Source organism: Planococcus citri, chromosome 1 (genome assembly GCF_950023065.1).
Source record: "Planococcus citri chromosome 1, ihPlaCitr1.1, whole genome shotgun sequence".
NCBI classification, from domain to species: Eukaryota; Metazoa; Arthropoda; class Insecta; order Hemiptera; family Pseudococcidae; genus Planococcus; species Planococcus citri.
The window spans coordinates 56,536,100-56,562,633 of record NC_088677.1 but is presented as its reverse complement, the minus strand read 5'-3'; the positions used below and the strand labels follow the sequence as shown (position 1 = coordinate 56,562,633).

At 31.8% G+C, this 26,534-nt stretch overlaps 1 long non-coding RNA gene across 1 annotated transcript; it reads left to right on the top strand.

Moving 5' to 3' along the window:
* Window positions 1–44: 44 nt before the first annotated feature.
* LOC135842351 (uncharacterized) lies at window positions 45–25,891 on the top strand. The gene is made up of 4 exons (XR_010558113.1): window positions 45–360; window positions 1,337–1,453; window positions 23,187–23,481; window positions 25,701–25,891. It is a non-coding gene; the product is annotated as an uncharacterized LOC135842351 (long non-coding RNA).
* Window positions 25,892–26,534: the final 643 nt, after the last annotated feature.

Sequence of the window (26,534 nt, the reverse complement as noted above, 5' to 3'; positions counted from 1 at the left end):
CTTAATCATCACTGATGATTCCGTTTGTTGTTTTCCAGAATTTCGAGAGTTCGGAGGCATCTTCCAGAGATCCAGATTAACTTGCTTTCTCTCTGTTACACCCACGCAATAAATTTGTGGAAATCGACAACCTATCTCCCTTGTGATTTGATGGAGCTTGCAGCGACATACTCGTTCGTACCTACCTACGTATTAAATCCCACACGCAGGAGCTTCCTTCCACCACCATATTGACATAAGAATATATTTATAAGTTGGGGAAAAATATGCATCTGTTGGAATCACCTCCACCCCTGACGGCGACGATATGTACACGACACGGTGGTACGAATAAGTAAAAGCATTCGAGTTCGGCATAAGGTAAAATATAAGTTTAAGTTGAATGGCGACGAAAAGTACGTAGAAAATGTTGAAAGAAACACGTGAGTGTAGAAAGAAGAGAGAAAAGTTACTCGAATGTTTTATGATTTAAAATGAACAGAGTAGGTACACACGAAATACTCGTAAGAAGAAAGTTTAGTTGAAAGTGTTGTGAAGTATTTTGAAAATAAGCCGTCGGGTTTTGCGGCAGAAAAATTTGCGAATAAGTTTTCTAATGTGGAGAGAAAGAGAGTATGAGGAATCAACTGGCAGGGGAGGAGAAAAAAAAGAGGTTAAAAATCTGACGGGGGTTGAAATTATTTTCTATAAAAGTCGGTACGCTGTCTTTCTCTGTTTTCGCTATTAGACAAAGCTTTCAAGAAGGCGCATTTATCTCGTTGCCTGCGATTTGTAAGAAGGCTAACGTATTGTTTAAAAAGTGCCAGGAACACGGTTGAAGGAGTACCAGTGGATGGCGGATAACGGGTCGAACGAAAATGGGGTGCCTTACAATCGAAAAAAAAAAGGAGGCAATTTTACGCTCGGTCGGAGATTATGTATACCTGAGCATTCATTCCTTCTTTTATCTTTAATATCTGCTTCTTTTCAATACACAAAAGGTCTAAGAGAGAGAATCTTTAAATTCTCTCTTATTCTGCGCGAGGTTTTTTTTTGCATTTTCCGGCTTTTTCCCATTGAATTACAGCATTAACGATACGCGCCACGCTGCAACACTCGACAGGAAGTACACAGAAGTTCAACTTTTTTTTTCATTTTTATACCTTTTCCCTTAGGTTCTCATAGGGTATGGGAGGAGTAGGGGGTGATGATGGGTTATATTATAAGGTATACTAGATATCTATCTCGAAGAATTGGCCTCAAGTGTCAGCAGGATTTTTTTTTGCTTACGTATTTCGTCGACTTTTACGACCCAAGTGTTAGATTAATTGTAATAATTTGTTGTCCGGATTTACAGGATGGTTCGTGCCGGTTTTGATGTTTGTTGTTTGTGCTGCCTGCTATTCTATCAACAACGGCCATTGAACGGAAAATTAACAAAATTGCCATCGCGATGAAGCAGACAATAAGCTGAGTAAGTTTTCAAGGCTGATACTTTTCTTCACCTTTTCACTCTCTCTCTCTTGAGACATCTTTTATCGCTCGTGTGCCTTTTTCCTATTGACTAACGAATCGTGAAATTCGTGAAATATGCAAAAATGGATATTAATCGGTGTCGATAGCTGCGCCAAATCTATTGTGTTTGAAGGTACCTAGTTTTATCGTATTACACATATTTCGAGAAAGAATTTTTAAATTGATTCTTCAAACGAGTGATTGTGTATGTCAAAGTGACTCGAATCGACACCTTAATCTTTAATACGATGTTCGAGGCTTTTGTTGGAACGATTCTATTCAGCATGGATGAAACTTCATTGAATTGAGAAGTGTGAGTGCATTTGGACAGTGTGGAGTTATGTAGCAGATGGGAGAGCAAAGCTGGGGTAATTTACCTACCCAAAGCCTCGATTAACAGAAGGAGATCAAAGAAGAGTCTGACAAGGGGACCTTTGTCAGCTCGTCACCTCCGATTGTAACTGAAATTTGACTCACTGAAAGTTCATGTCACCCACACCTCAGAACCAAATTTTCAGCTGCCGAAGTTGATTTTTCGAATTTTGGCGAATTTTTGAAAAATGGCTGAAATAGCCCGTTTACTGACAGGGTTTTCCTAAAAATGGTAAACCATGAGATAAAAATTCCGAAATTCGGTTTGGATACTAAAGTCGACCTCCCGAATTGATTTCGACCATTTTCTATACGATCTGGAGCCTCTAGCAGGAATTATGTAGTTTCACTCCAGCACAATGAAATCGCTCCAAAAGACGCTCTTGCAATCAACTTCAGGCTTTTAGCAGCCGAAATTTTAATCCTACTGTACGAGTTCTTGAATGTCTTTTTTTGCAAGTAGAATTCATATTCCAAATTTTTGAAAAATTCCAATAGTGTGGCACTAAATTCTGGAAAAAAGTTCTTGTTTCTGGTCAGTCTCCCTGGTGAAACCTGGTGACTTCATGGTGACAGGTTCACCGAAAGTTACCAAGTGGGTGTATTGTCCTTTTTAAGACGAATTGTTGGATGAAAAAACCTCAGAATCTCCTCAGGGCCTTTGACAATTTTTTTGAATGTCTGGTGACTCCTTGGTGACAGATTCACCAGAAGTCACCATTGAGTTTTTGACTTTTTTTTAGGTGAATTTATGATGAAGAAATTACGAGGATGTCCTCAAGACCCTAGAATTTTTTTTCAATGTCTGGTGATTGCTTGGTGAATCCTGGTGACTTCTGTAACTTCTTGGTGTCAGATTCGCCAGAAGTCACTAGGTGAGTTTTTGTCTTTTTTAAGAAGAATTGTTGGTGAAAAACCCATCAGAATGGTCTCAGGGCCTATGACATTTTTTTTCAATGTCCAGTGACTCCTTGGTGAATCCTGGTGACTTCTTGGTGACAGATTCATCAGAAGTCACCAAGTGAGTTTTTGACCTTTTTCAGGTGAATTTATAATAAAAAAAAAAATCACCAGAATGTCCTCATGACCCCAGAAATTTTTTTAAATGTCTGGTGATTGCTTGGTGAATCCTTGTGACTTCTTGATGACAGATTCACCAGAAGTCACCAAGTGGGTTCATAGTCTTTTTTAACACGAATTGTTGATGAAAAAACTACCAGAATGTCCTCAAGACCTTTGAAATTATTTTCACTGTCCGGTGACTCCTTGGTGAAATTCCTCTCTCAAGATTTCAAATTTTTTTACTTCACCTGCAAAATCCATCTATAGCACTTTTTTTTACAAACTAAGTTTATCAATGTGTCTCTTTAATTCTAATCAGAATTTAAAAACAATTAAAAAATGTATTTAACTCTCATAACATCACTCCTCCCTTGCCTTAAAATTGTAAAAATTCCAAAGAAATGAAAATGGCGAATGATTTGTGGTTTGTTAGATTTTCAAAAATTCTGAATTCGAGTATCTGCTTCATTTTTGATGTTTTTGAATACGATCTCTTCCAGTTTCGAAAAATTTGAAATCTGGTCCAAGTACGTTTCAAAAAATGTAACACGCTCCAAATTATGTTGTAATCTTCCAATCGTGTATCTAAGGAAGGGTGGTATGAAGGAAAATTGTCCTCCTCGAGAGAATGAGAATTTAATAATTTTTTTTAAGCAACAACGACTAGGTACGAAAGTAATTTGTTTTTTTAACTTTCCGAACAGCGCGAAGCGATGTATAGGAAAGTATTGTTTTCGGCCGGAAAATGAACTTTGGAATTTACACTCGTTTTTGAAATTCGACTTCACACAAGTTTGTTTTGAGCAATTTTGAGTGATGTATGTATGTATGTATGTATGTATGGATGTATGTATGTATGTATGTATGTATGTGTCAAAAAATGTCTGTACACGCGATAAAAAGCGACCTAATTATGATATCTCATTGAAATTTGTAGAGGTGGTCGGAAGCATGGTAAAGACGGCACAGTAAGAATTTGGAGTTCGTAAGTGCCATAGAAAAAATTTTATGAGCCTTTAAATGCGAAAAAAGGAACGTATAGGCAACTCCAACATTTGTTAAGGCTTAGTCTTTACGTGGTAAACATCACACATGTTTTGTCTCCTTTTAGTTCACCTGCAGTAGAAACGCATAAGGCGCGGCGCGGTCCGAATTAGTTACGCTTTATTTTAAAGTGATTATTTTATGAATACGCCGCATCGCCATGGGGATGGCGGGTGTTTCTCATTTTTACGATTTTACATTTTTACAATTATTTCGCTTAGTTCTTAACAGAAGAGTGTTCGGAAAGCTTGTGATGCGTAGCATCAGATTTTTTTTTTACTTTTTAACCAATTTTTGGCATACTATGATTGAGAATGTCTTAAGTGTCGAATCGTCCTCCATCTGGGATTTTGAAATGGGCCTATGGAAGTTGGACCTTCGAGTCCAAAACCTCCGTAACAATATTTTCAGATCGCTAGTTCGCTCCCAACCCTCTAAAAGGGGTGAGATAATCATTTTTATTGAAACATTCCTTCTTTGGTATGTTGTAGTTTCATACAGAGTTTTTCCAAACCTGCAGAGTGCAAAAATTCTTGACACCACCAAAGATCATTTATGGAATTTTTTTGAAATTTTCCAAAGAAACTCATCCTTTTGGCGAAACGCGCATTTTTGATTTTTCAGCGGCAGTTTCTGCCTTACTTCTTTTAGAGGATCGCAAAAAAATTGTCACGAGGATTTTGACCAAATTCAGTTGAGACTTTCATTTTATGGGCTCCAGAAGTGTTTCTGGAGAGAAGATATAGGACTCAAAAAGGAATCATTTTCGAAAAAAATCGTGGCTTTTTCGCTCTAGCCCCTACCCAACCTGCTTTAGAAAAAATGGACTATTTCCAAAAGAATGCCACTTTAGGGTTCTACTGAGTAGTTGAAATTTTGCAAATTGTTCGTTACTGCGTAAATTCGTGTTTTGAACATTTTTTCTTCTCGAATGTTTTACTTTAATCGAGCCAAAAATATCGAAAGATATGATTTTTGAAACTGGGGAATTAATATTTTGGAATACAGTGGTGCCAATTTTTTGGTAATTACTGTCAATTTTAAATAACGAGAAACATGGCCAAAAATTTACCAAATGTTTTTGGTTTTTTAGAATTGGCCATAATAATGGCAAAAAACTTGGTACCGTTGTATTCCAAAATATTTCCCCAATTTCAGAAGTTGTAACTTTCGATATTTTGGTTTGATTAATGCAAAATATGTATTCGAGAAGAAAAGTATTTTCAAAACTTGGTCGACGTAGAATCTCAAATAAGTACAGGTCCTTTTTTCTAAAACTGAACCATTTTTTCTCGAAACAGGTTGGGAAGAAAATTCTATCTATTTGTGGGCTCAAAAATTTTCTGATTAATTTTCAATTCATAAGGTATTCACTATTCACTGAATTTATTGGTCACAATCCTCCAATATTTTTTTTCGCCTTCCATCCGAAGGTACCTATGTGTTTTTCGATGAGATGTTCAAAATTTTAAAAAAAATATTTTTTTTCCAGAGATGAGAATTTTAATTGAAAATTTTTCTTTTCAAAATGTTTGTGGTAAAAAGACGTCTATCCACATCATCAAGTCGAATTTGGAAAAACTTCGTCAACATTTTCCATGTTTTATAATTCCCATATAAAAAATTTAATCACTTCATTTTGGGAACCCTTGATCCCCCTTTTGGACAACCCATCACGATAAAATAGGAATCGACAAAATTACATCAACATTTCTTGATTGTAAAGTTTCAATCTGAAATCGAATTCTCGTCCTCTCTGATTCTATTACCTATCTATTAATCCTACTTCTGGTGAGTTTTCTTAGCTATACGAACGCATTTGACCTAAAATTGAAAATGTTCTACGATATACCTACTTATAGGTAGATTGGTAGACAGAAATAAGGTGAATTATGTTTCTCAGTAAGTATAAGTTCTACGTAAGTAGGTAGTTCGACGTAAAAATGTGATAGCTTTCTGAAAGTTCCCCGAACGACGAAGACGAACGTATACAAAGTACATACGATGCGACTCGACTCGACGTATCGTACTCGTAAGTAAAGTAGTAAATACCGAGTACATAGCTTTTGAAAAGTTGATTCTTGAAAACTAATCCGTTTAGCGAGTAATATTTTTTCTAATTTGATATGACACTTGTTGCGGTGCGGCGCAATGCAATAGACGCTGCAAAATTTTAATCTCGCTGCGAAATCGTAATTTATCGAGTTCTACTCGGTAGCATTTAATTTTGTGGAACATTTCGTAAGTAATTACCTTTTCGGGTGGAGAACTTTGTACACGGACGATATGCTATAGGGTTTAAGGAACACACATAGAGGATGATGGGGCTGGGTGAGGGTGTGAGGTGTAGCGGTGAAACGAATTTAATTTAAACCCGCGTGATTCGTAATGAGAAGGTAAAGGAGTGTTACCGATGACTGTGCGGTATATTACATAAGTCATAATAATATTAAGATGAAAGTTACCATCTCTATGTTCTTGATTGGATAAAAGCTAGGTAGCGGTGGTATACGCAGATACCATATACGATACGTATACTTATTACTTACGTTAAGTTTACGCATCTTTTGGTAAATACTACAAGTGTAGACAAATTAATTTGTATTACGTGTGCTTAAATTTAAAACTTGCCAAAAGACACGATACATATTAAAATTCGATCCTCAAAAGCGTTTGTGCATCAGGTATTTGTATAGGTAATGATTCGACGGTAGCCAATCGTTTTAAACAGATGAATTTTTACCATTTTAGAATCAAACTCGAAATAGGTATTACAGAAAGTAAAAACGGTGGAATTTCATTTCTCCCCTAACGACGTAGATATATCAAATAACAATCTCATCCGTGCTATCATTGTGTATACTATAAAGTAGATTTGAAAAGTTATGCAGTCGTTTAGTTACGCGCAATTTAGTTAAAATTTATTGCGTCGAAATTTGGTTTTTTATTTCTATCCAATCAATAAAGCATTTTTCATTGGTAATGTTTCCATTTTAATTTCAACTTTCTTTTTTACCCTCTCTCGTACACTCTTCGCTGGGGTATTAAGGAAATTACTTTTTTTCCATCCCGAGTCGATTTAAATTTTGGTAAGTTGAGGTAAGTAGATATAAAATGTATTTCCTGGCACTGGAGTAAGAATTCTTACAATACTTTTTAAATTCAAAAGTATGTGGAAACTTATGTGAAAAATTTCACATAAACCTTCACATAGTTTTTCATTCAATCAAATGCAAAAATATTTACAAAACTTAGATATTGAAATGAAATGCAAAATTTTTTGCAATACTTAAACATTTCAAACAAATGCAAAAATTTCATCAAAACTTGAACATTTCAATGAAATGCAAAAATTTCATCACAACATTACCATTATACCACTAGTTAAAGAAAACATTATCTCTAATAAAGCGGTAACACAAACACCAACACCTTTATCATAGAAACTGATTCTTTTAACTAATGCACCCACCAGATGTGGAGGTTGTTATTGAAGAGAAATTTTTGCATTTGATTAAAACAAATTGACATTTTTTTTTCTTTCTATTATAAAATAAATAATGAACACTATTGAAAAGAGCCACCTTGAATTAATAAAAGATTATGTTGATTGGGAGGGAATTTCAGAATATCAAAAACTATCAGAAAATTTCATAAGGGAATTCAAAGGCAAAGTAAATTGGAGTGCAATTTCAAAATATCAAACACTATCAGAAAACTTTATAAGAGAATTCAAAGATCAAGTACATTGGAAAAAGATTTCAAGATATCAAGATCTATCTGAGTATTTCATAAGAGAATTCAAAGATCAAGTAAATTGGGAAAGGATTTCAGTTCATCAAAAACTGTCAGAAGATTTCATAAGGGAATTCAAAGACAAAGTAGATTGGAGAGGAATTTCATGGCATGAGATGCTATCTGAAGATTTCATAAGAGAATTTAAAGGCAAAGTAAATTGGAGTGCAATTTCAAAATATCAAACACTATCAGAAAACTTTATAAGAGAATTCAAAGATCAAGTACATTGGAAAAAGATTTCAAGATATCAAGATCTATCTGAGTATTTCATAAGAGAATTCAAAGATCAAGTAAATTGGGAAAGGATTTCAGTTCATCAAAAACTGTCAGAAGATTTCATAAGGGAATTCAAAGACAAAGTAGATTGGAGAGGAATTTCATGGCATGAGATGCTATCTGAAGATTTCATAAGAGAATTTAAAGACAAAGTAGATTTTAAATGGATTTCAAAACATCAAACACTATCAGAAAACTTTATAAGAGAATTCAAAGATCAAGTTGATTGGGGAAAGGATTTCAGTTCATCAAAAACTGTCAGAAGATTTCATAAGGGAATTCAAAGACAAAGTAGATTGGAGAGGAATTTCATGGCATGAGATGCTATCTGAAGATTTCATAAGAGAATTTAAAGACAAAGTAGATTGGTATAGAATTTCAAGGTATCAATATTTATCAGGAAATTTCATAATAGAGTTCAAAGACAAAGTAAATTAGTGCGCAATTTCAGAAAATGAAAAACTACCAAAAGAACTTAAAGACATAGTAAATCGCAATATTTCAAAAGGCTTAATTGAACATATTTTATGTAACTTAGACTCAAGTAATATTCATATTGTCAGACTTTAATGATGTGAATAAAAAACTTTTTTATGAAAAAATTTTTCATAAAAGATGTAAGATTAATTTACAACAGCTCTATTTGTGAAAGGGTTATAAGTAGAAACAACATTATAAATAGTTACAATGTGTATTACTGTATCAGCAGAAAGAGCTTCCTTGAATCTAAATTTTAATTTTACGTTTGTGGTACTCTCCTTTATGCTTTCAGGTTGGCAGGTACAATCAATAGCTATTATGGGATATTTGTTGGCATAATCATTTATAGAACAAATTGGTTTCCCTTCATTACCATAATAAGCTAGTTTGAAATTTTTAAACATTTGATAAATTTTATTATAATCATTTTCTGAACTATTTATATTTAGTTCAGTTTTAGGATAATGTTCATTATTGTTGAGAACAGCTTGAACGTTTTCAAGGCCACATAAATCAAATTGACTATTATCCACTTTGATGTTATCATTTCTATTTTTTTGCATCCCAATAAGAATAAATATTGGATTCCCATCACAAGTATATTCACATGTATACTTTTTTGTTGTTATACCAGTTTTAAACTCATATCCCCAATGTCTAAAAATTTGTGGTAAATCTTTTGAAGCCAGTATTTGTTTTAGACATTTGTTTTCCATTTCTCTTCTCAATTTTACCTGTGACATTATCAACGCAACATCTGTAAATTTTATAGTAATAGTATGTTCATTTGCAAAAGTACTATCAACTTGAAACATATTATTATAATTATTGAGATGGGTTTTTGTTAACCTTAATTCATGTGGGACGTGAAATACATAATCCTTGTGATCCTCATGATAACCAAATAGTGTTTCTAAAGGATCATACAAAGTAAAATACCCAGATTTGTTCAGAACATTTGAGTTTGGAGAGGAGATATTCCAACCTCCATCATTGTAAATCGAATCAGAACCAAATGAAACAATTCCTTTCATAGTAGTAACCACACCTGGCTCTTCAACTGAATCTATTATTTTATCACATTCCAAATATTCAATTTTTGAAAATAAATGTGGTAGTGGATTAGTAACAAATGATATTTTTTTCAAATCAAGTTCTGCTACAGCACTCTTGTCAGAATTTTTAGTCACTGTAACAATTCCTTTCACAAGTAATCCACTTCTATGTGGATGGGTAATGACATCTTCATTGTATGTTCTTATACGAATTTTACTATTTCCTTTATTTATGTCATCTTGTGGAGAGGGTCTGTAGACTACAAAGTCTTCACTTTCAATGTAATTTTGTATCATATTTATAATAGGAAAAATTTTTTTTTATTAAAACTTGGATTTTAAAAGTTCTTCATTATAGAATTTCCCTTCAATTTCTTCACCATCAGTATCTTTAATAGAATAAGTTACAGGAGTTGTGTGAAATATTTCATCAACTACAAAAATTTCTTTAGTCCAGTTATTCTTGTACTTGTTATCAAAAACTTTTTTATATGCAAATATTCTAACTCTATCTCCCTGCTTAAATTTCTGATTCGATTTACATTTGGGTTTATTTTTGTTAAATTTCATCAAAATTTCTTCTGCATTATCCTTATCAACTTTAATAGGTGGCATACCAATAGTTCTATGAACATCTTTTGTGTTATATTCTTCTAGTATTTTAGGTAAAATATCAATCCATCTGAAATTCTTCCTCATCTCAAAATAAATTTTCAACTTTTGATTTAATGTTCTGTTGAAACGTTCAATTATTGCAGACTTTTCCTCATTATTGGTATGATACATTTTAATGTTGTGTTTTTTCAACATTGTCTTGAAAGTTTGATTTACAAATTCCCCACCTTTGTCCACATGAAGTAAATTGGGTTTTCTTTTCGAGATTTTCAAAATATTTTCAAAAGCATCTGTAGCTGCTTTGCCTGACTTATTCTTCAAAGGTTCAATCCATACAAATTTAGAAAATGTATCTTCAACATTGAGCATATATTTAAAACCATCATTTTCTTTGGAATATTTGTCCATAATTAATAAATCAGCTGCCCATAAATCGTCAATACCTTTGGTTACAATACTTCTTTTACAAAATTTTTTCCTAATAGGTGCATGTAATTCTTTAGCTTCTTCCATTTATTTATTGTATATAAAAAAATCCTTTAAAACTTTGTTTAAAAATTTCATTCACATTATCACAATCTTTATCAATTACTAGAAAGCCATACTTAGTTTTCCAACAAATATTGCACATTTCCAAATATTCATCAAATGTTACTAAATGTGAGACATGATTATCGTAGATGTGTCTCGAATTTCTAAGATCTTGCATAAAAATTGCCAGTAAATTAAAATTATCTCTTATACATTGTTTTGGACATTTTGAATAGGATTGAGCTAGATAAAAGCAAGAAATATTGTAATGTCTTCCTCTCAGATAGAAATTTGCTATTTTATCTTGAGGGTCTGTCAAAACATCGTCAAAAATTATAACTGAATTTGGTTTCATTTCTTCAGGTTCTTTCAAATCTTGAGGTAATATAGTACTAAAACCAATGTTCTGTTCTGGTGATGTTCTGTTGATAATATCTATTATGTTTTTCAATCGAATATATTTTTCTTGATGAGATGTTTTTGAGCAAAGATAAATATGGGTATATGTATTTATTTCCATTAGAATTTGAATTAAAAGATTGGTTTTACCACAACCTGATGGACCAAATATACCAGCTCGAATTACATTTGGAAAATTTCTATTATATCGTGGACCCACCTCCTTGTAATCATAATTTTCAATTTCAATAGGTATATCACTTTTAACTACTTTTATAATACGTTTTTTCTTCATTTATATTAGGATTTTTTTTTTGTATTATAAATATGAGATTTGATTTAATAGGCGAACGTAAAGGAGAAACTTTATCTTCTTACATTCACACAATATTTAAAAATAGAGTTAATCTGTGTTCTAATAAACTCTATGGAGTTTGTTTACTCATTCTTAGTCTCTTTAATTCTTTAATGAATGTAAGAAAACATAACAACAGGTTTGATCTTGTAGATGATCAAGGAAATCACGAGGAAATTTATATTCCAGAAGGTGCCTACGAAGTTACGGATATTATCAACGCTATAAGAGATAAAAAATTCAACTCTTTATATAATGTTGAGAGAAAAAATATACGATTTGATCTTTCAGAAGATGAAAAGAAGATGATTACAGTTCCAGAAGGAATTTATGATGTGGATAATCTAGAGAGTACAATCAAAGCAAAGGAATTTGATAAACTAAGTACAATAATACAAAAAAGGGAAGATTTACATCTAGATAAGTTATTAGATAAAGAGTGTCGTCATTACATTCACATTCCTGGAGATAAGTACAAAGTAGAAGATATCTTACAAGCAATTAAAGAGAGAAGGTGTGCAGCAGATAAATTGAAAATGAATTTAACACCATATACTCATAAAGTAAAGATAATATCTGAAGGTAAAAAAGTTGACTTTAGTGTACCCAACTCTATTTGTAGAGTTTTGGGTTATAGTGAAAGGGTTTTAGAAAAAGATGTAACACATCATTCAGATAGAATGATTGACATTTTTCCTCTTACTGCTATTCAAGTAAAATGTAATTTAGTGAATACAAATTATGAAAATGGAGAAGGAGGAGGTGGTGTAATATACTCCCACCCCTGGTCAGCTCCAACAGGTGAAAAATATTGGATAATCCCATATCACTACTTATACTATGAAATAAATACACATTCTTTCAGGGAAATTGTAGTTCAGATTGTAGATCAAGATGGTAATCTGTTGGATTTTGGTGATGAAAAAATTTATGTAACATTGGATATTAGAGAAATGTAATTTTAAGAGAATTTCTCTTAAAATACTTAGAACTCAGCTAAAAATTTCAAACAAAGATGTCCACAAATAACTTGATTGAAATTTTGCTTTTGGTCAACATTATAATATACATTCTTTTGAAAATAGTTTAGTACTTCACTAGGAGGCCTTTCACCAAAAGAATCAAAATAAATTATATAATCATGTTTCTTGAAAAAACAAACCCAATGAGATCCAGGTCCAATAGAATCATCTAAATTGATAATCATGCTTTCATTTCTTCCAATTTGTTTTGGTAGTTGATCTTTCATAAACACTCCCCTAAAATAAGGTATACACAATTCCTTTGCATATAATTCTAGTTCCATATTGGATAAGGGTTTAATAGGAATTTTTATTAACCTCCCTTCCTCTTTTTTTTTTTGCTTTCACATTAACCCCAGCACCTTCAACAGGTTTTCGATGAGAAGCCGGATTTAAATATAACCCCTCACCTTCAACAGGTTTTCGATGAGAAGCTGGATTCAAATATAATCCTTTTCCTACTTTCTTCATAGCTAATTTGATATCTTTAGAATTATTTATAAATTGCAAAACCTTTTCGTTGTTTTCCAAACCTGTACCAGACTTTACTGGTTCCTCTAGTATATCAGTTAGTTGTTTGTGAAGAGGTTTTTCTTCTTTATATCTTTTTTTAACTTCTTCAACTAACTGATTGTTTGCTCTATGATTGCTATAGGCATCAAAACCATTTTTAATTATGGATGATGCTGCAGCTATAGCTGGTAATGCAGCAACTAGAGCAGGTAAGAAACCTCCAGTTTTATTATTTGTGTTGATAAATTCCAATTGTTTTGCAGACAACTTTATCTTGACTGATTTCTTTTTAGTACGCGCTTTACTGATTTCCTTCTTTTGATATGTTGTCACTGGTAAATAAGTCTCTTTCATCACACTGTTTTTTGTTCGAATCAATTGTTTGTGATCCAAGTTTAAAGTAATTGGTTTCCCTAACTTTATTCCCTCTAGAATTAACAGTTGTTCTTTTTCATCTAAATTGACAGGAATTTTTTCATAATTTTCCTTTTTCATACCTGTACCAAAGTACCTTTTTACACCCATGGCAGCATCCACAAGCTGAGCTTGTTTTTCCAATTTTTTACTTGTATCTTTATCACGTGCAATATTTGAAGCTTCTCTCTGTAATATATAATCAGCTTCATGAAGTTCAGCAGGATCTTCCATCAATTCATAAGCAACATCATGTCTCCTAGATGCATAATCCAGTTTATTTCTTGGTTCAACTCCTTTCAATATTTGTAAAGTTGGATTTGTCCAGGGTCCAGTAAAATTATGATCTTCTAAATGCATGGGAGGTAATGGAAGCTTCTTTATTGCCCAATTTGCAACTGTACCCAACATACCACTACCTTCTTTCACTTCACCATCAAACATCACCTTGGGAATTCTTTGTCGAATTTTGTCATTCAATATAGTTTTAAAGTTGTTACTATTCATGTTTATTACAGAAAAAAAATATCATTTCTTCTTTTTGCGTCTAATCACTTTTTTTCTAAATTTCCAAATACTTTTCAAGAGAATCGTCATCAAGAAAATACATGTTTTCATATTTTGATGCTGGGAGCTTGTTCTCCCACTTTGTGTATTAGAATTATTTCCTTCACTACTACATGGAGAGTCACTATTCATTTTATAATAGGAAATTTTTTTTTCAAAGTTCTTTAAGTTCTTGCAAAATCCTAACAATTTCATTTCTTAAATGAGGGTTGGAATTTCCAGCTTTCTTTTCACCATACAAAACAACTAATTTATCAAACAATTCAGGCAAGTTATCCCAATAAATATATTTATCCCCAGATGTGTTGGCATACAAATTCATTTTTTTGAGATGATTTAAAATTGGTACTATTGCCTTACCATCTAAAGATCCTTTTTGAATCTCTGAGTAAATTGTGATTAATTTTTCTAGATAACTATCTATGCTATCACTTTGATACAACCCTCCCCCCTTTTTCAGATATTTATCCAGTAAAGGTTTTATTACAGAAATGTATTTGATTCCACAACTTGATTTCACTCTGGAAGATGGATTATTATTTTGTTTATAACTACTGGTTTTATCAATAATTTTCCAAAAATCCTTTAAATCTTCAGAATCATACTCATTTGGATCTGGATTTTTTAATGTCAACAACTGCCATAAACCATGAGTTCCTTTAAATTCAATACCACCTTTAAACTTGATGTTATTACCATTAAAATTAATTTCTTCATTGCCAATCATCCATTTATTAATGTCTGGATCATATCGAATCCCAAAAGTAGTATCACAAATTTCTTTTTTATCATCAGCAGCATAAAATTGTAAATATTGTTTTGCTATTTCGCCAAGAACATTTTCATGAGAACTATTCCACTCAAGCATATTTTGGGTAGGTTGTGGGAAGGTTTCTGGAAGATTTTGGGAAGGTATTTGGAAGGTTTCTGGAACATTTTGAGTTATTTGGTTTCTAATTTTTTCTAGTGGTGTAATGATTGGCTTAAACTGTTCTTCCAATACTTCTTGCTTATAAATTTTACCTGCTTTACTTGCCTGATACATTGCCTTCAATTCCTTTCTTATATTAACATTTTCATTTACTAAATTGTAATTATTGCTCATTTATAGTAGAAAAATTTTTTTTCCTATTATAAAATGAAGTGTGCTGGTATTATTCTGTTTACCCTTTTTGTATCAACTTTACAAGAACATGATTTATTCTTTAGATCTCAAAAAATAGTCAACAATGAGGGAGTTACACTATTTTGTAACGTTACATTTTCAGAACAAGAATTTGTGTATCAGCTGGAATGGCTTAAAGATGTTCCTTTTGACATTCCAGAACGTTTAAGTATCAATAAATTTGAATATTTGAATTCAACATCGAAGAAAAAGGTTGAGGTTGTATCATTTTTGAAAGTTATAAATGAAGGACAATACATGTGTCGAATTAGAACAAAAAAATTTGGTGAATCTTCAAGTAACTATTACTATGATTATTTGGTAGTGTCGCAGCAAAATTTAAAGAGTCAACAGCATTTGGTGACAAAAACTTGGGTAAAATTGCTTATGGAAACAGAGGGAGTCAATACAAAAATTGAATGTGTTTATAATTTTGAGAAATTTCAGTCAAATAATAAGTGGTTCAATTATAACAATGAATCCATCATTTCTAATGAGCGAATTCGTACCACAGACTTGTTTATTGAAATCAAAAATCTAACTTTTACAGATCAAAATGCGTACAGATGTGTGAGTCCAAACAATGAGTTTTATACAGCTTTAGTGGTTACAAAAAATTATAAAAAGTGGTAATATCTTTTAGAACAGTGTTCTAAAAGAACAAAGCAGTTAATTAGATGAATATTTCCATCCTAAAGAAAGGAATATTTTTCTGCATATTTCATCACATTCCCTCTTGTTGCCAAGTGAAATGAAATCTTCTGGATCAAAATTGTGACCATCTTTCAACATTAATTTATGTAAAAGAAATTTCATATTTATAAAGTTTTTTCTATGGCTATTTATCAAATCAAATTGATTGGAAAATTTTTCAAAATCATTTAGAAGTTGTTGTTCTAAATGGGAAATATCACTTGGTTTCTGCCCTGTTAAATTAGAATGAATTAGAATATAATCGTCATAGTGTTTATGATAACCTAGTTCTTTCAAGAAATAAAAAACAGTTGATTTTTTCACTTGTCCAAATGTAGATAAAGCTTCTTGTAAATGTATATAAACCTCTGGACTTATAAAATCAGTTTGTTTTCCTTGATATTTCTCCAAACACTTTTTGAAATTACTTAACCTATTGTAGTTTGAATTTTGTTTCTTGAAGCAATGAGGTTTAGAATTATGTTTGTAGTGAATTACCTCGGCAAAACATTTTTTGCATATTAAAATATTATCTCGATCTTTGAAAAATTCTCGAGTACTTCCACAGTTTTGACACCTTTTGGATGGATAATACTCTTTTTTTGATACATTGCATATGAGACCAAATCTCTGTGAAGCTTCCTTCATAATCTCATAAGGAATGATTTTTTTCATTTCATTCAAATATGTATTCACATTTGTTTTCATCAAGTTTTCTCTCGTTCTCAAATATAACATCAATATGCTTTCTGAAAATTGAAACTTGTCCATGTTTTTAAAATCATTCACAACTTCAGGAGAAAGAGCATCCTCAATGTTGTATGTTTTCACTCTTTGCTTAGATTCTTGAAATAATTGAATATTGTTCCTTAAAGTATTTGTTATAAAATTATCCAATTCTATAATAGAACTCATTTTATTATAGAAAACAATTCTTTTAACTAATGCATTTTTTTCCTAGATACCCAATCTTTCAATTCACATATGAAATCTTCTGATAGTTCTTGATTTTCTAAGATTTCTTTCCAATCTACTTTGTCTTTGAATTCTCTAATGAAATGTTCAGACAGTTTTTGACTCCATGAAATACATTCCCAGCATACTTGGTCTTTAAATTCTTTAATGAAATCTTCAGCCAGTTTTTGATGGCATGAAATCCAATGCCAATTTACTTGATCTTTGAATTCTCTAATGAAATGTTCAGACAGTTTTTGATGACCTGAAATCCAATGCCAATTTACACAATCTTTAAATTCCATGATGAAATCTTCTGATAGTTTTTGATAACGTGAAATTTCTTCCCAATTTACTTTGCCTTTGAATTCCCTTATGAAATTTTCTGATAGTTTTTGATAACGTGAAATTTCTTCCCAATTTACTTTGTCTTTGAATTCCCTAATGAAATCTTCTGACAGTTTTTGATGAACTGAAATTGCAAACCAATATACTTTGTCTTTGAATTCCCTAATGAAATCTTCTGACAGTTTTTGATGAACTGAAATTGCAAACCAATATACTTTGTCTTTGAATTCTCTGATTAAATTTTCTGATAGTTCCTGATTACTTGAAACATCATACCAATTTACATGAGAGAGTAATAATTTAAGATGCCCCTTTTCATTATTGATCATATTATTATTTTATAATAAGGAAAAAAAATTTTAACCAAAGTTATTTATATTAGTGAAGAGAGAGTTTTCAAATGTGTGATAAAATTCTGTCTTTCTACTTCTAGTTTATAATGTCCCCAAGGTAAAGTTTCATTGTCAAATATACATCTCTTGTCATCAAATGGAGATAAACCTCTTTTATCTTGTTCAAATGTGTAAATATTATGATTTTTACTTTGTATAATTTTCTGCTTGAAACTCTTTGTTATTTTCTTCTCTAAGCATTCTTTATAATCATTATGGGTGATTTGATTTTTGATTACATGTTTCTTCACTCCTTTTGCTCTTTTCTTTTCATCTTCTTCAAATACTTTGATGGAGTACAATTTAGAAGCTAACCCTATGAATTCTTCAATACTTTTTCCTTTCATTTCATCTTTGAATTTACCAATAACTTTTTTATTAACTTGAGGAATACCATATATATTATTCTCAGGATAGTCTGATGTGTCAAATTCATCAATCATTCCTTTCATATCACTGTAAAAGTCTGGCGTTTTTATTGACAAAATTAATGAGTCTGTATCAGTATACAAAAGTTTAACATCATTTTTATATTCTCTCTTCAACCTATAATAGAAATCATACATCAATGTTTTTGAAATATCTAAAATAGAAACACCCACATAAATTGGTTGATTGAAATTGATGTGAGTTTTTTTCATGTGAACAGCTGCAAGATCTTCTGCAAAAAATGTTGATTTTACAAAATTTGGTTTTGAAACATACTTTGTATATTTTTTACCTTCACTAATCAATTTTATATCCACATGATTTCGCACATTCATCATTGTTCTACCAAACACCGAGTTATTCATCAATTTAAAAAAGTCTTTTTCAAATTCATTTTTTGCATTTTGTCTATGCTTTGTATTTTTATCAATATATACTTTCATCCAATCTGATTGGTTGAATTGAATAACTCTGTGAATTTTTTCCAATTTCAAACCTGCTTCAAGAGCCTGTCTAAGATTCAAATAATGTAAAACATATTTCTTCTTATCATATAATGTTGTGAATAATTTAGGAAGTCTATTTTCATCAATAATATTTTCTGCACAATAAGGTAGATCAGAATGATAATCATGTAATGTTTCTGGATAGCTTAAATCAACTTCAAACAGATATCCTTTGCTTTGGTTATCTCTCATTTTCAAAATTCTACTGTAAGTAAAATCGTTTGGATTTGCCCACCAAAACCCTCCATGTGGTAAATGTTTACTCATAGCCCATCCATATAAATTATTTGCATCCAAATACTGAATGAATGTTGATTCTTTATTTTTATCAAATTTTTCACCCATGTACTTATGATTGGCTTTTTCATATCTATTTGAACATTGGGAAATTCCACCACGCTTGGCATTTTCAAACATGTACAACATGTCTACATCAGTTATCAATTCCAATTTTTGTTTTGTTGTTTTCAACATGCAATCCCAAGCAAATCCGGGGGTAGTATAATACCAAAGTGGATCTAACTTGTAAATTTCAAGTGCAGTTTTTCTGAAATTTTCAATCACATCTGCTAGCAAGAGTACATCAATTTTATTGTACAACATTGTAAACTCTTTTAGATTTTTAATGTTGAAATGTTCCCAAATTTTTTGAGCACGTAAAAATTCCTGTTCATCTACATGTTCATCATTCAAGGAGTTGTAGAAATTTCCCCTAGATGGTAACTCTTCCTCATCATATTTTTCTAATGAGTCCATATAATCGTAAGGGTAAGCCAATTTTTCAGTCAACAAATTGAACAATGAATCATTTCCAGGTGGTACTGTATTATCAAACCATTTCTTTAAATTTTTGAAATGACACATTTCCAAGTTTTTAGCCAATTTAGAAAGTGGTTCAGATAGAAATTTGTATGAATCTAAAAATCTAAGTTCTATTTTACCCTCTTTTCCTGAATAGTGTTGAAACTTTACAACTTTTGAGAAGCTGATGTAAGATTCCTCATTATTTGGAATTAGTTTTAAATTATCTGTAGTTCCAGCAAATTCTTTGACTAATAAGTGGGAATCATAACCAGAAAAGTTGTGAAACAAGACGGGTATGAAACTAGGTACATTGTAATTCAAGTTGCAAAGACTATGAGCTGCACCTCTATATTCACCTGTTATATGGTCATGATCCTGAACTTTCTTTTTATTTTTTTCTTCATCATCTAATTTCTCTTTCAAATCTAATTCTAATTTCTCTAGTCTATCAGTCAGTGTTTGATCATCATGATACTTTAAAATATTTGAAGTAATTTCTATTTCTTTTCTCAATTTATTAATATTTTTTTCCATCATAGGTGGGAAATCACTCAATTTTCTTTCACAAATATGACATATTGTTGCTTCTTTATATTCACATTTTTGTATATTGGTCAGTTTCTTCATTTTTTTACAATTATATATGTATTCATTAGCAATACGTACTGCATCTTCTGATAATTTTTCACACAATACTTGAGGGGTATTACTTCCAAAATATTCAAACATGTTCTCTGATATTTCTCCATTCTCATATAAAATGTAATAAACACAACTAATTGGTACGTGCTCTTGAATTTTTTGTGTTTTAGCATCTTCCTCTACTTTAGTTTTTTCAAGTTTTCTAAGTATACACTCAAAATCAGCTATTATTGTGAAAGGAATTTTCATTGATCGATTATAGTTTGTAAATTCACAAATGTTATCACTTTTAAGAGGAAGTTTTACTGCAACTGGATCATGTACTTTACAGCTTTCTCTATGTTCTAAATATTTAACTTCACTGTAAAAATGACAAAGGCACCTTTTGCACAAAAAATGTATTTTTTGAGTGTTTTTGGTTAATTGACTTTTAATCAATTTTGTTAGATCCTTAATCCAACAGTAGTGAGTATTTCTATCATTACTCTCTTCACATAAATACAATAAATCAACATGTTTTGTTTTCTCTTCTTTAGTAATATGTAAGGGATAAATTTTATAACGATCATCATGATGATAAACATTAATAGATAATCCACCTTCTACCAATTTCAATTCATTCACTTTATTTTCAAATTTCTCTATGTCTTTAATTTTCATCGGAAATTCAATATCTTTCAAAGCTTTATCAAAAGTTTTCTCATATGCTTTGTACTTTATTATTTCTTGTGGATTATCTTTTGCAGGATATAAACATGCTAAAAGTGACCATAAAAAGCATTTATTATCAGTATTTTTAACATTTATAATTGCTTTCTTATCTTTTAAAATTTTTGGAAGATCAATATAGGAACTTGCTCTAAGCGGGTCATATTTGTTTATATTTACTCTAAAACTATTGATTGATATTATTCGCCATGGACTACCTGTTAATTCATCAATGATATTTTCATGTCTATCAAGTACACTCTTCATTAAAGTTGAAATTCCATTTGTTAATTCACTTCTATTAGTAATTCTATCATTCTTAGTTTGCAAATGTTTGTATGCAATTTTTGTTTCATCTCGAGTGTCTACATAAGTTGCAGAAACACAAAAATTCACTTTAATACCACTATGCTTTTTCATCCATTCTTGAAGTAAAGAACTAACATGTTTTTTCATAAAATGTAAAAACTTTGACATATCTTTAATATCCCAGTTATTTTTCATATCAAATTGAGCATGTCTTGATTTAAAATTTTCATCCACAAATTCCCATTTGGGCAGAGGTAATGTTTTATTTGAGTGAAAATCGAGTAACCTTTCTACTATTTGATCTTTTCTCAACTGTTTATTAATATTGAAATTGTTATCCTGAATAAACTCAATCAATTTCTTTTTTGATAATTTCAACAATTTTTCTCTATCAATATTAATAGCCTTGATTTTATCTTTGTTCACTAACAAATCTGATTTTTTCATTTTATCAACATTTTTCATTCCATACCACTTCAATTCCGTCTTTAATTCTTTCACATTAATCTTGACTTCATTGTGTTTCTTTGTTTTTAAATGTCTGGCATAGTTCTTGTATGTAATTTTACACATACACTTCTCACATGTTCTTAAAGGTGCTTGGTTATCCATTTTATTATAGTTATTCATTTTATTATTGAAATTGATTTCTTTAACTAATGGATCAATTTCTAAAAGATGGTGTACTTCAAATGCAAAAAAATTCGTTCACAGTGGAAAAAATTCATTAGTTAAAAGAATCAGTTTCTATGATAAAGGTGTTGGTGTTTGTGTTACCGCTTTATTAGAGATAATGTTTTCTTTAACTAGTGGTATAATGGTAATGTTGTGATGAAATTTTTGCATTTGTTTGAAATGTTTAAGTTTTGAATGAATTTTTGCATTTCATTGAAATGTTTAAGTTTTGAATGAATTTTTGCATTTGTTTGAAATGTTTAAGTTTTGAAAGAATTTTTGCATTTGTTTGAAATGTTCAAGTTTTGATGAAATTTTTGCATTTCATTGAAATGTTTAGGTTTTGAATGAATTTTTGCATTTGTTTGAAATGTTCAAGTTTTGATGAAATTTTTGCATTTGTTTGAAATGTTTAAGTATTGCAAAAAATTTTGCATTTCATTTCAATATCTAAGTTTTGTAAATATTTTTGCATTTGATTGAATGAAAAACTATGTGAAGGTTTATGTGAAATTTTTCACATAAGTTTCCACATACTTTTGAATTTAAAAAGTATTGTAAGAATTCTTACTCCAGTGCCAGGAAATACATTTTATATCTACTGAGGTATTCTTTTTTCGCCAGTCTTCCGCGTTTATTTTGCGTTTTTTTTTTTTTTTTTTTTTTTATAATGGATACTGGAATTATGACTATAAAATTTAGTTACATTTACGTAGTATAAGTTATTGCGAAAAAATGGTCTTTTTATAATTTTTTCCCCTCGAGTTCGAGAGTTTTTCCTAGTTTTTTTTTTTGAGACCGCGAATAAATTTTTTTTGTGTTTATGAAGCGGATCTTGATTTTTGATTTGTGTTATTCGACCATAATTTTGGTCGAGGGGGTTGATTTTTAACCGAATTTCAAAAATGTTGGGAGAAATAAAGAAGATATGACCGAAAGATCTGAATAGAAAATCGTTTTATAGGATCTGAAATTAGCTGAAAAACAACTAGAAAATTTTGCATGCCTCGATTTTATCCGAATTTTTATCTAAATTGTAATAGGGTGTTTAAAAGACACAATTCTCGCAATTTTTGTAGTTTTTTGAAAAAAATAATCTAGATAGATATTTATTTTAGGCTAATGCGAGTTATACGTCTACTTAATATGTACTCCAAGCCCCTTAAATTACATGTATGTAGGTGTATTCATAATACATATTCCAGTAAATTGATTCTAATCGCCGCAAAATTTAAAAATTATTATCAACAGTCGTTTATATTCGAGTCTCTCAACCCACCAACCTGGTAATTTAAGTACGACACATGGCGTTATTATTTTTAAAATACGATGGTACTCGAGTTGTCGTTAATTTATTCAAATCTGTAATCATGGTGCATGGTATTTGCGCTAAATACTGCAGAGAATACCTACTGGTAACAGGGGTGAGCGAAAGTATATGGTTGTAACAATGACTCGCATAAATTTCGCAAATTACCCATTTAAACAACAAGTTGAAGGAATTGTGGCATTTATGCTTCTCAAGTCGAAGTACTTATAGCTGTTTTTTTTCTTCGTGTTTCAGATGGTTTGATACGACGACGGCGACGAATTATAACGTATTTAAAAATCGCATGACTGTGGCCTGACATTTGTACAAGAATATGGAACATGGTTTTAATTAAATCAAGCCTAATGGAAGACATTTCTCCAACGGTTACACGTTGTACTTACACGGAAAGTAATCGTTAAATACCTAATTAAAAATCATTCGTTCATCGAGTAACTTGGGGAAATGTTGGCGATGAAATGTGATTATTCAATGTGCAAGAAGTACATTGAAGAAGCTACCCTTTCGTCTTTTGAAGATATCTTTCTTGGTGAGTAGAATAGCCATGGTTAAAACATCAGCTTATGTACCATATTTCTGAGCACGATACAAAGTCGATTATTCAAACCTCCTCCCCTCCCCTCTTCCCCATAAAAAATGTTGAAAAACAATTGAAAAAGGGAGTCTGAATCGGAAGTACCTATTTAAAAAATTGTACAGATGTGGATGATTTAGGTACCTACCCATTTCAAAAAGTAGAAATTGAAAAAAAAACATTCTAGTGGCAAATTTTGATTTTATTTTGAAAATTAAGTGCATGGCAATGTTTGTATTTGGCATATTGAATCATTACCTTTTTATAAAGTAGGTAATGAACAAAGGTCCATGTGCATCAATTTTAACGTTTCTTGAGGTATTTTTTATGTTACAGAAAATGTTATTTTCATTAATTGTTTAAATGGCTTAATTTTTAAAAAATGAAAAAAAAATCAAAATAGGTTCAAAGTACTCCTTCAATCCCCCCTCCACCACAATTTAGAAAAAAAAAAAACACGAAAATATGGTGTAATCATGTGGATTTTCCCTCAACGCACGAGACGTTTACATGACTGAATTTGAATTTCTTAAAAAGTTGTAAAGAAATACCTTTCTTAATCGAATTAAGAAAACATTTTTATCTAATTTCAAGTCAAAACTTTGGCTTGGAGACTTGTCTGTTCCCTATTTCTCCAAATTATCTACCTAAACAATGAAATCTGAAAAATAGGTCATTCCATGTCAAAAAAACCCACAATCAGTTTGGTCCCAGCCCCCTCAAGGGGCGGGTGAGGGGGCTTCCATTATTTTCACATTGTCTCGAGGTGCTCAACTTCAGCAGTCCATTCCTCCAAAATTATGATACTTTAATAAAAACTGATTTCACAGTTCGAAAGGAAATTGCATTTAGAACTTTTTAAGCATTTTGAAACTTTCAAAAGTTGAAAGTTGAACTTTCAAATTGAAAGTTCAAATTCCAAAATGGCACTGTGAGTGGGAGCTACCATTTGAAATTTTGAAAAAATTTCCATAGATGAACCTTTTGATGCTTTTTTGAAATATTCAAGTTTCGAGATGGGATCTCTTGATGGAGGGGGAGCACTCCCACCCCCAATTTTGGGCGAAACTTTCGAAAGAAAATTTGGGGCTTGTGACATATTGAATTCTATGTTTTTGGTAACGCTGAACACGAATATGACGTCAGATTTTTGATAGTACCCCATCCATGGCCCCCAGCACCTCCCCAAAAAGGGTAAAAGTTCAAAAAAGTGTTTTTGTTCGTGCGACACATGGAATAGTATGTCTTCGGTGACGCTGAACACGAATATTGCCATAGTTTTTTAAATCGACCTCACCCATGGCCCCCAGAACCTCCCCCAATAGGTAAAAGTCCAAAAAAATTGTTGGGGGCCGTGGATGGAGTCCAATCAAAAATCTGACGTCAAATTCGTGTTCAGCGTCACCAAAAACATACTATTCCGTGTGTCGCACGAACAAAAACACTTTTTTGAACTTTTACCCTTTTTGGGGAGGTGCTGGGGGCCATGGATGGGGTACCTTCAAAAATCTGACGTCATATTCGTGTTCAGTGTCATCAAAAACATAGAATTGAATATGTCACATGCCCCAGATTTTCTTTCGAAAGTTTTGCCCAAAATTGGGGGTGGAAGTGCTCCCCCTCCATCAAGAGATCCCATCTCGAAACTTGAATATTTCAAAAAAGCATCAAAAGGTTCATCTACGGAAATTTTTTCAAAATTTTAAATGGTAGCTCCCACTCACAGCGCCATTTTGAAATTTGAACTTTCAACTTTTGAAAATTTCAAAATGCTTAAAAAGTTCTAAATGCAATGTCCTTTCGAACTGTGAAATCAGTTTTGATCAAAGTGTCATAGTTTTGGAGGAATGGGCTGCTGAAGTTGAACACCTCGAGACAATGTGAAAATAATGGAAGCCCCCTCACCCGCCCCCTGAGGGGGCTGGGACCAAAATGATTGCGGGGTTTTTACTTACTGGGTGGGTATATTATAAAAAAAATTCGAGCGAAATCGAAAGACATAACTCGAAAACGTTGGTTGAGTTGACATGGAATGACCCATGTGAGACAAAGTTTAAGTTTTTTTTTTTTCAAATTAATTTTAGAATGTTTACTTACCTACTTGTTATTTTTATTAGGTAGTCAAATACAAAAAAAGTCTTTCTTCATACATTTTCAATTTTTTTCTGTTACAGGTATAGTCCACCTTTTTCTCAATCGCTGAAACAAGACGCATATTCGCATACGTACCATCAACCATGACATCAACGACGTCGTTTATTTATTATTACGATTCATTCTACCAACACCCGACGACCATCCTACTAAACCGTAAGTATCAAGCTTCTCGAGATCATTCACCTTTCGGACATTTGCGACATTTGGCGTTCGGCGGTGGACTTGGATTATAGTATGTTTGTATATAACGCTATAAAGTGCGGTCATATATGAGCAAGGGAGCGTTTGAAATAAGTAAGAATGACTCGGACGATGACGCGGTGGTGGTAAAATTCAAAATGATGATCGTGTTTTTGCGAATGCAACATCGTTTTAAATTCCATTAGCGCGCTTTATTAACGTTTTACGATCCACTTTCGTGTAATAACCGTATTACCTTGATTGAAATATATTCTCATCTCGTACCTACCTACCCTACCTTACCTGAGAATATTAAGCTGCGAAAGCTCGTCGTGTCGTCGTGTTGTAGCCGTTGGACTCGAAATTTCGCGCATAATTTTTTTAACACGATGGGGTGTATGCGATATCTTCTATGCCATAGAAGGACACGACTGACGACACGACACGAAGAGGTGCAAAGTACATCGTCGTCGCTTATTAGGGGCGACGACGACGAAAGCTGCACCGATCCCGATACCGAACCGACCATTCTACCGCGTCCGAGAGTATACGACGATATAAAGTTGAAACATTGAGGGAAATTTATATTTATAAGGCAGTTTGTTGATTTTAGATTGGAGTCCATTTATTATCAATGAAGAATATTAATATTCGAAGCGCGCCACGAATTC